This window comes from Microtus ochrogaster, chromosome 7 (assembly GCF_000317375.1).
Source record: "Microtus ochrogaster isolate Prairie Vole_2 chromosome 7, MicOch1.0, whole genome shotgun sequence".
In the NCBI taxonomy this organism is placed as follows: Eukaryota; Metazoa; Chordata; class Mammalia; order Rodentia; family Cricetidae; genus Microtus; species Microtus ochrogaster.
In genome coordinates this window covers 19,188,600-19,199,785 of record NC_022014.1, presented here as the reverse complement: position 1 = coordinate 19,199,785, position 11,186 = coordinate 19,188,600, and the positions used below count along the sequence as shown (strand labels likewise).

Here is an 11,186-nt window from a genome sequence, read left to right as displayed (position 1 = left end):
GGCAGTGAACACTGAACTAACTCGCTGGACACAGCCCAGGCTGCAGGTCCTTGAATAGTCCCGCCCCCCCCCCGGGAGGGGGAGCTAATCACATGATCAACTTGAAATTCAGGAGGTTCTAGAAAGAACCAGGTATGGGTACCATAGCCTCTGGTCTTAGGAGAACTGTCTACATGAGACACAACAGGAGTATAGTCTCAGCTCTCAGAGAAGCAGTCAGCCTAGCTAAGCAAAAGGAGAACATGACAATATCCATGAGGAGCCTCGCCCCTTTAGACGTCAAGAGAACACACAGTAAGTCAGGGCCCCTCATCTATCAAAAGAGCAAAGGTTCATCAGCACCAGGACTACTTAACAGTACAGAGAAGATAGGCATGGTCCCTACACAAGGACGATGCAAAAATCCATAAAGTACTCCGTATTTTAAGAAAAAAAAATGTAAAAAGGAGCAAAGGTTTTGGGGTTTATTTTTGCTTTGTTTTGTTTGAGACAGGGTCTCTCTGTGTAGTCCTGGCTAACCTAAAGCTCACTATGTAGACCAGGATGGCCACAAACTCGCAAAGATCCACCTGCCTCTGCAGCACCAGGGATGCCGGGATGAAAGGCTTGTGCCACAATGCGCAGCCTGAGTAAAGGATTTTTCAATGCGGGTGAGGGGCTGCTGCAGACAGAAAAGGGCTCTCTGGCTGCTGGCAATTGCTCTATTACTCAAGAGCGTTTGAAAGCATTGGGGGTGCACCTTCTAACTGCGTTAAGCTATTCACATCCCTTCATAACCCTGTCGCTAAAGTCTGCTCTAAATGAAACACAAGCTGCTTTATTATCAGAGCGACCCTCTGCAGCAGCTTCTGTAACGTTAGAAGGTAATAACTCACGTACTGCCCGATAGTCGGCATGGTAAACCTTTACGGAGCCTCATGGTAAAGCACCCTGTGGCCATTGAACAAATGTTTATGGAGGCTGTAGTAACACTCACGGCGATGTTTATGTTACCGTGCTAAATGACATGGGGAGATACAGAGTTATACATGCAGCACAATTTTAACTACATAAAAATTCACATGAAAGAACGGGCAGAAACGCTCTCACATATTATACAGCCGCCGGAGATTAGTCAGGCTGAGTGACTTTTTAAACCCTTTTTAAAATATATTTTATGTTGATACGATTGCAGATTTACAGACAAGTTGTAAGAACGCCAGAAACGGTCCTATTTCTCCTGCCCTGGTTTCCTCACGGTTACTATCGTCCCGTATTCAGTTCGCTGCGTGCGTGTGGACCCTCACTGTTTCCACGTGTGCACGGAGGATTTGATTCCAGTATGTTCTGAACCATTCGAGAGCAAGCTGCAGACATGACGTCCTGCTGTGCCTAAAAACTCCAGAGTAGTTCCCACAAACACAGGCATAGATGCATAACCACACCTGACAAACCGAGAAATCAACAGCCCCACCTCACCCTCCACCCACAGACCTCAGACAAATTTTGCCGCTGTCCCAACGACAGGACTTTTGTCCCCTCCTTTCCAGTGTGGGATCTGATCTAAAAACACACCACATTTAGTCATTCAGATAGTTTTCTTTTGTTCTTTGTTTTTGTTGCTATTTGGGGTTTTGCTTTGCTTTTGTTTGAGTTGTACAGACTTTTTTATAGGTTAACCCTCAACCTGGGCCAGCTTCTACTTCTTTATGGAAAGATCCAAGCTATGCAGAATAAAAGGCTTTGCCTTCTCCCTGTGTTTCTACTCTTTATACCGATATGGGATCCTAGATTCCAATTTCCTTCAATGGCCTTGTCAGTTACTATTATTATCTAGGCTGGTGTTCAACAGCCCAGGCTTGGCCAGCGGAAGTCCCTTCCAGACAATTACTCGGTCCTCTCAAGCCACCCTCTGAACACATCCTTACAGTACACATGTTCCAGGATCATCTGGGAACAGGTTTGCTTCATTGTGGTTGACAGTGGTTGCGGGAGCCAAGATCTAGAATCTTGGTGTGCTCTGTTGCTTCTGGGACCTTGGAAGCCAAACAACACACATGCATGCACACATACTGACTATAGCTGCATGGATTTACATGTATCTGAAACTATACAGTGTTTCACTGAATTCCTGGTGTGAATGCATGAATGCATACATAAATCTAGATATTTACATAGACGAATTCAAACCCTCCCAGCTCCTCAGTTCTTTCTAGCTTCCCCCAGGGAACTGCGTTTGCACATCACTTCTCTTTTGTTTTTTAAATATTTATTTATTTACTCATTATGTATACAGTGTTCTGTCTGCCTGTATTCCTGCAGGCCAGAAGAGGACACCAGACCTCATAACAGATGGTTGTGAGCCACCATGTGGTTGCTGGGAATTGAACTCAGGACCCTTGGAAGAGCAGGCAATGCTCTTAACCGCTGAGCCATCTCTCCAGCCCCTGTACACCACTTCTCTAAGGAGAAACCCAGCTCCCAGTATCCTTCATGTTATCCGTTATTTGCTCAGTGTAAGGACCCTGACAGCCCCACCAGTAGCCTTCTCTACTCTACTCCTCAAACCCCTGGGTAGACCAGAACCTCTGTGAAGCCCCCAAAACCAGAAGGACCAGTTACACTGCAAAGCATATTATAGCATCATCATATAGCGTCACCTCCCGCACCTCCCTCTCTCCCCTGACTAAACAATTTAAGACGTAACACCTGCACTCCCAGAGGCTGCAGAGCCACATCTCATATAGTTACCATCATAGCCCTAATGTGGTTGCTGGTACTCTGCAACACAGGCAGCTGGAACCATCTTTCTCTTCATCTCCACCCTACTCCTGTGCGTACCTGCCCAAGGCTTCAGCTTCCATCACTATGGCCTTTCCAAGAGACCTTCTCTCTAACAGATAGACAGTTTCTTCCCAGGAACCCTGTACTGGTTTGAATGAAAATGCCCCCATAGGCTCATATTTTGAATATTTGGTCCCCAGTTGGTAGAACTGTTTGGGAAGGATTAGAAGGCATGGACTTTTTGAAGGAGACGTGTCAGTGGGGGTATGTTTTGAGGTTTCAAAAGACTTACACCATTCCCAGTCATCTCTCCATCTCTCTCTCTCTCTCTCTCTCTCTCTCTCTCTCTCTCTCTCTCTCTCTCTCTCTCTGCCTCCTTGCTGCATGTCAAGATGTGAGTTCTCAGCTGCTATCCCAGCTGCCTGCCATTATTCCCTCACTCTACCATTGTAGACTGCAATCCTCTTAAACCATAAGACCAATTAACCTTTTATAAGTATCCTTGGTCAGGGTGTCTTATCCCAGCAACAGAAAAGTAACTAACACTTTTCTATTGGGTGTTGGTGGCCCCTTCCCCATCAGGCCTTGCACTGAAGCATCTTCTCTCAGAAGGGAACCCCTCCAGCTCATCCCTCCTCATCATCCTTACAGGCCAGGCGCTAAGGAAACTGAACTTCATCCAGCCCAGGGAGAGAGAGGATGGAAGCACAAACTGCTCCACGAAGGTGATTTCAGAGCATCACTCACGGTCAGGCAGAACAGAGAGGCAGTAGGAGGACAAAGCAGGGTCTAGAGTTGGGAGCTAAGGGTAATGAATGGCTGGGCAAGGGTCAGCAAGTTGGGACACTCTATATAGGATACCTACACAGTGTGGTTTAACGCCACCCCTTGACTCAATGTGTTGAGTTTTTAGATTAGATCCCACACTAGAAAGGTGGGGACAAAAACCAAGCTGCTCTGGAAGACAGAGCCCGTGCTCCAGACAATGCCCAGGCAGGACCCGGCCATGTGTCCTGTGGACTTCAAATTTGGCCTTAGGCTCAAGCTTTTCCCACATTTTTAGCCCAGCCCCCTCTGCCTGGGAAGGTGTGGAGGTTACCTCTGCTCCAGACCTACCGTGCTCACTCCCCACAGCATGCTCCCTGGGAAGGGAGGTGGGACAAGAGAGGTGTCTCATGGCCCCTCACACTGGGCAGCACTGGCTCAGCCTCAGAGAGCAGCTAAGCTGAGCACAGCACGGCAGGAGGCTCACGATGCCAGTGACAACAGACTGGCAGCAAGGACCCAGATGGCCTCCTTCTGGGAGGCAGCAGTTGTCAGGCCTCTCTCCCTGACAGCAGCAGGCTGGGAGAAGTTCCATGATTCCCTGGACATTGCCCTGACGACGAGAGCCCTCGGCCTCACCAAGTGACTGTGGCAGGGTTTTCTCTGTCAGCGTGACTGGGCCATGAGATGACTGGGAATTAATCTGTGTCTCTGTGAAGATGTTGAAACACCACTGTTGACTCTTGGGTCTCGGGCCTTTAGACACAAGCTACAGCTGAAACATCAAGTCTCTAGGGTCTCCAGCTGGCCAACTCACCCTGCAGATCTTGAGATACCCACACACCTTATGGGCAGTTTCTCTGGAGAACCCCGGTAAACCCAGTACTAACCCAGTACTGTTTCTTCAGTATTGCCAGGGGGTAAGGACACAGGGACTCACACCCTAAGGCCAGCAACATACACATACATACACACACACACACACACACACACACACACACACACACACACACACACAGAGCTGCTTCAGGCAAGGTAGGGCCCAGCTGAGTGGAATAGGCTCTCTCAGGATTCCAGGCCAGTTGGCTTGCTTGGCAGCCAGCAGGAAGAAACATCTACTTCAAAGCCACAAAACAAACAAGCAAACAACAACAACAAAAACTACTTGGTTTTGGCAGGGGCTTCCTCTCACAGACCTCAATGAGCCCCTCTATAAAATGGGAATGATCCCACCCACAGCAGTAGCACCGACTGTTATATTCCAGGACGGGTCTTAATACATTGATAAGATACATTAATGATAACTCGGGGAGTGGGCATTGCTCTCCCCCATGCTGTCCCCGTTTCTGCCTCTTTAGAACACTGGTGTCAACGAAACTGAACCACTCAGCCAGCACAGTGGCCATGGATAACTGAAATATCTCACCCACCTCACCCCTTCTCAAAAACACTTAGAAAACCAGCAAAGGCCCTCTCGTCCATCCTCAATGCCAGGCTGAACCTGGCCCATTTCAGAAACGGCCAAGCTCACTCATTCCCCTGACTCATCCCCAAACCACACCAGCTCCTCGGGGTTTACCAAAATGAAGATATTTGGAGGCCACAGACTCACCACAGGTCCTTGGAGCATATTGCCACTTGTGCAGTTTCTGGAGCTGAAGGCTTGGGGATGTCATCAGTCGGTGGCCAAGAGGGACACCAGACGCAGGTCTGGGAAGCCTCAGTCTGGCCTCCCTCGAATTGGGTTTTAAGGAGAAGGTGCAGCCATGGGCTCAGCACCCACAAAACAAATTCACCCTGGGCTGGTTAGCAATGCAAGATCTCAGACCCCACCCCTGACTGATCAATCCAGAGTGTGTGGGAAGGGCCTAGCCACCTGCGTGGAAAACCACCACCTGAAATCACCAGCTCTCAAACCTGATGCCCATTGAAATGGCCCGTGGGGCTCTGAAACGTTCCGGGTCATAATTCTAACTCAGCTGGTCTGTGTCCACTCAGCTCCGCTGCCGAGGAACGCCTCAGGCTAATCCTGCTCACCTGAGTGTCCCTCCACGTGCTCAGAAAGCTAAGCGCTTAGCTAGAAAGCCACATAAAGGGACTTAAGACAAAGTGTGTGCACCTTCCTTAAAAGCCAGCTCCCAGAATCAGAAACGGCTCGACCTGTAGAGGCACTTGCTGCCAAGCTTGACTAAGTTCAGTCCCCGGGACTCACTTGATGGGAGGAACAAACTGACTATGGCAAGCTGTCCCCTGACCTGACTGACCATGTATACCATGGCACAACACCCCCACCCCCTACCAAACACACACGATAAATGTCAAAATATTAAAAAAAAAAAAAACAACAAAACCCTTTAAGGCAGTTCCTGTCCCTTTGTCTCACTGCCTTACTTCTGGCCCTGGACTACCGGGTAGACCTATCTTTACATCTCTAGAGAGGCTCAGCCTGGGACCTACCTGTGTGTTGTACTCAAAGATCCCTATGGAAACCTCCATATCACCATGCCTCAGCTTCCTCATCCTCAATATGGCCTCAGACTCCTAAAAGACAGACTCCAGCATGGGAGTCAGCCCTAGGCCAGAGCGGAAGAGAGTACCGACGGCCTTCTGCCGCCCAGCTGCCAATCACAGCCTCACCCTGGCAGCCTTCAGCCTCTGATTAGCAAGCACATAGGCTGACGAAAAGGGACTTGGTGGGGGTTGATGCGTCTCTGCAGAGCGCTTGCCTAGCAGGCTTAAAGCCCTGAGTCCAATCCCCAGCACCCCGTGAAACTGGACATGGTGGTGCCTGTCTTCTGTAATCACAGATGAAAACAAGAGGGTCAGAGGTTCAAGGTCATCCTTAGCTATAGAGCAAGTCTCAGGCCAGCCTGGGCTGCACGAAGCTCTGTTAGAAGGGAGGAGCTGGAGAGATGGCTCAGCTGTGAAGATCACTGACTGCTCTTCCAGGAGACCCAGGTTCAATTCCCAGCACCCACAAGGTCACTCACGAATCTCTGTAACTCCATCTCTAGGGGATCTGTTACCTTCTTCTGACCTCCGAAGGTACCAGGCACACACGTGGTACACAGACACCAATGTAGGCAAAACACACATATACAATTAAAATAAGATATTTTTAAAAGGAAGGAAGGAAAGGAAGCAGGCCTTATAGGCTTTCCAAACTGAAAATGAACCTCAGGTCTACACCCAGTCCTCCAGGGTATCTTTCTTCTGTTCTTGTTAGTGGCTGTGTGAGTTCTCTCCTGCCAGCAGCTTTGGTCTATGAGGTGACCTGCTGGCTACCAACATTTCACAGCCTATCAGCTGAGTGACCTCGGGAGAGTCTGAGCCTGCAGTTCCAGGACAAGCCTAAGGTTTATTTTCACTAGCTTAGCTTGGGCTCCTTGTCTATCTCTAGCCCAGTCAAGGGCTGCCCAGAGGACTCTGACGAACCAGACGGACCTGGAACATACGCCATCTCTTCCCACTGAGGGTGAGGAGGGAGGATTCCAGAGGGAAATTGAGGAGCAAGCGTCAAGCAGGAGGATGAGAGCTGTGTACTAACATCCTGCAGCACGTAACTGTGAAGGGTCAGGACCCAGCCGCTGCTTCAGCAGACGCGGGCCAGCAGCACCCTCTCTTAGGGCATGACGGTCACTGTCTTGTGCTTTTCTATTCTCTGTGGCACTGGCTGCACAATGGACAGGGGAACTGGGCCGGAGAGATGGCTGGAGAGCAGTTAAAACACTGGCTGCTCTTCCAGAGGACCTGGATTCAATTCCTAATGCCCACAAGGATCACAACCGTCTATGATCCAGTTCTAGGAGACTTGATTCTCTCTTTTGACCTTTGCGGGCACCAGATACACATGTGATACACAGACATATACATGTAGGCGAGACTCTCACTCACATAAGCCAAATCGTTTTCTTTTGAGAAGACGATACTGGGAACTGGGTATGGTGTCACGCATCCATAATCATGAGGCTGAGACAGGAAATCACAGGCTTGATCAGATTTTTCTTTTGTCCGCCAGCTTTCAAATCATGACACAGAGACTTTTTATTAATTATGAAAGCTCAGCCTATAGCTTAGGCTTATTCCTAACTAGCTCTTATAACTTAAATTAACCCATTCATATTCATCTATGTTCTATCACACGGTGTTACCTCTCTTCCATCTTGTACCTCCTGCTTCCTCTCTGTGTCTCCAGGTAGCTCCTGTGCTCCTAGATTCCCCTCCTCTTCCTTTCTCTCCCTCTAAGTCCTACCTCTACCTCCCGTCTAGCTATTGGCCGTTCAGCTTTTTATTACACCAATCACAGCAAATACATCTTCACACAGGGTACAGATATCCCACAACACACAAGTTTCAGACAAGCCTGGGCTACATAATCACTTCAGATCCTAGGGGTGGCGGCGGGGGCAGGGGTGGTTCAGTTGGGGATGTACTAACCGCTATTCAACTGTACATTTATTTTACAATAATAATAATAAAAAGAAATAAAAATGTCTCCCTGAGACTGGATCTAAAGAAGTAAGCGATAGGTGGAAACCATACAGGAGGTTCTTAAAGAAACCTGAGCCTGGGAATCTCATAGGATTGGGCCCCGGGTTAGGAATCCAGTTTGTCTTCCTGTTAAGGAGGCTGCTTTTAGAGCCAAGTTAAGGATAAATAAATAAACGAGTGACGTCATCACAGCTGTGATTTCCACGCTGCTATCCATGTCTGACTGTAGACCTACCATGGTCCCCACAAGGTGTTATCATACTACAGCTCATTAAGTCTGAGAGACATTCTGAAAACAGGACACTGCTGGCGCCCAACAGTTGGTAGCATTTTTGCTTTCCTTTGTAGGGGAGGCATGGAAGAAAACCAGCGATTACCAGGCACCTTGGGTTCCTGCAGTACTGTGACTAGAATAAGAACATCTTGGTCTGCTGCTCTGGTCCAGTTCAGGAAGTAAGCCTGCACGCAGATCTACATGGCACAGAGCACAGGGACATCTTGAGGGTGACACGCAATCCTGGGGAGAATTACCGGCCACAAAGCCTGCTGCCCTGTCCATTCCTATGTTATTAAATCCAAGCCCTGCCCACCAAGGGCCTGCACAGCTGGGCAGGACGTATCTAGAAGAGGAAATTGGTTTCTCAGACGTGCAATGTTTGCAGAGGAAGGAAAATGTGGTGTTTATTCAGTGAGCCCTGCACCTGCGCTTAGGAACTGCCTGTGATGTTAATGACCAAGCAATAGCTAAAGGCCCTCAGGAGCCCCCAGGGCTGGACAAGAGCCCATCTTTGAAGAGGAAGACAGCAGTCAGCAATTACCTCAGAAGTGGTCTGTCTCTGTTGTGAGGAAGTGCTGTTTGACTTAAGAAGCCTGGGTGTCTTCCCAACAGCCCTGGGTTCCTCAGACTACATGGATGCTCACACTCGGCTTCTTATCCTGGCCATACACCCCAGGAGATGCTGGGAGGGACAGGGTGGGGGTTTGCCTAGGCCCAGGAGCCAATGGCTGAGGATAGTTGGAATTTTATTGGGGCGCCAACCAGCTTCCAAATAAAGACAAGGAGACTTACCAATTATGAACGCTCAGCCTTAGTTTGGGCTTGTCCCACCAGCTCTTTTAACTTGACTTAACCTGTTTCTATTCATCCACATGTTGGCTTGGGGCTTTTTACCTTTCTCTCATTCTCTGAGTCCTGCTTTCCTGTTTCCTCCATGTCTGGATGGCCCCTGGTGTCTCCCTGGCATCTCTTTTTCTTTCTCCCTGACCCTAAATTCCTCCTCCTACTTACTGCTCCTGCTCAGAAGTCCTGCCTGTACCTCCTCATTATTGGCCATTCAGCTTTTTATTAGAACAATCAGGTGCCTTAAGCAGGTAAGGTAAAACAACAATCCATCTTTACACAGTTAAGCAAATAGTCTGCAACATAAACAAATGCAACACATCTTCACATAATTTAAACAGATGCAACACATCTTTGCATAAATAAATATTCCGCAACAGCTAAGCATCACTCCTAGGAAGCAGTCTATGGTGCCAGCAGGAATTGGGGTGGAACCAAGTGTGGCCATGCACCTGTAATCCCAGCAGCACTTGAAAGTTCGAGGCAGAAGAATTGCCAGTTCCAGAAGAATCTGGGTTAGAAAGCTAGACTCTGGGGGGAAAAAAATTGAATCAGATATTTAGAGTCACTATCTTTTTTGAGACTCAAGACATAGAACAACAAATTCCAAGGTTTCCTAAAATGGACCATGAGCTGCAGGTAAGCTGTCAGGAACCACTTGCCTCCCTGTGGCAGTCGAATGTGACAGGCACAGCTGCCTGCCCTTGTTCCTCCAGCCTCTAATTCCCCAGTTAAAGTCCTCTGGTGCAGAGGAGACAGCTCAATGGATAAAAGCATGTGCCACTCGGGTATAAGCTCTTGAGTTTGAGTCAACAGAACCTGTTAAAAGATGCATGACTGTGTGTGTGTGTGTGTGTGTGTGTGTGTGTGTGTGTGTGTGTGTGTGTTTCCAGCGTTCCTACTGCAAGATAGGAGGCAAACACAGCCCAATTCCCAAGAGCTCTCTGGCCAGCTAGCTGTGGTCATCTCTTTGATGACCACCAAAGAGATCTTGCTTCAAACAAGATGGAAGCAAAGACTTACCCTAAAGGTTATCACTAGCAGCCATGGCAATGTCCATGGCAACGCCCACTTGTACAAACTCTCTGCACTGACCACACAGAGGATTCTGCTTCCTTAGCAAACGGACAGCTCACAGGCAGCTGAGGCAAATTATTAGCATAAAACAGGGGTTATTTTGATAGATTCGTAAGGAGGAGGGAGCATCTGAGTTGAGACCTAAATGGATCCAAAGACCACAGCCACAAGGGAATCCAAGAAAATAGCTTTCAAGGAAGGCAGAGAGCCAGTTGAGGGGATCTGGTGGACCACTAAAGGTGGCATCCAAGGAATAGCAAGGCACCTAGGCGACCAACCAAGTTTGAGGACCCCCACCCCACTCCTAACCCACCCCAACAAGTCATCTTGTTAAACTAATTAACACCACCAGAAATCTTCCTCAAACGCATGATCACTGGGCTATTGTCCATCTGCCACTGTTGCAAGATGAGCCCGTGTGAGCAGAGGGCTTGTATGTTTAACACTGTGGCCCCTATACCCGGCACCATATCTGGCTCAGAATGTCTAGTAAGTGTTTAGTAAACAAACAAATGTAAGGAGCCCTGAGCACCATGGTGAGGTGTAGTCCAGGCATAATGGAGACTCAAGAAGGAGCATTAACTGTGCAGAGCCAGAAGTAGGCTCTGCAGGTTATTGGTGAGCGACTCCGACCAAATAGAGCAAGAATAGTGAGCATAAAAGGAGCCATTGCACCAGCTTTGCCCTTCTGCTCTTTACCCAAGGGCCATGTTCTGTGCAGCTCTAACTGATGGTAGACGTTCTCCTAGGCACTGCAAGAAGTTGTTTTGAGACCTGATTCTGCACAGTGTTAATTCTCCTCTAGAGAAAAACCTGCTAAGCTTCCAGTCAGACACACCTCCAGCTGTGTGAGGAGGACATGATGGAGAAAGATGATGGGTCTACACGTCATCACAGAGAGATGGAGACAGATGATGGGTCTACACATCATCACAGAGAGATGGAGGAGAAATATGGGTCTACACGTCAT

General features: G+C 48.5%; 1 non-coding gene across 1 annotated transcript; it reads left to right on the top strand.

Moving 5' to 3' along the window:
• The first annotated feature begins 324 nt into the window (after positions 1 to 324).
• Positions 325 to 426, top strand: LOC113456355. The gene has a single exon (XR_003377180.1). It is a non-coding gene; the product is annotated as a U6 spliceosomal RNA (small nuclear RNA).
• Positions 427 to 11,186: the final 10,760 nt, after the last annotated feature.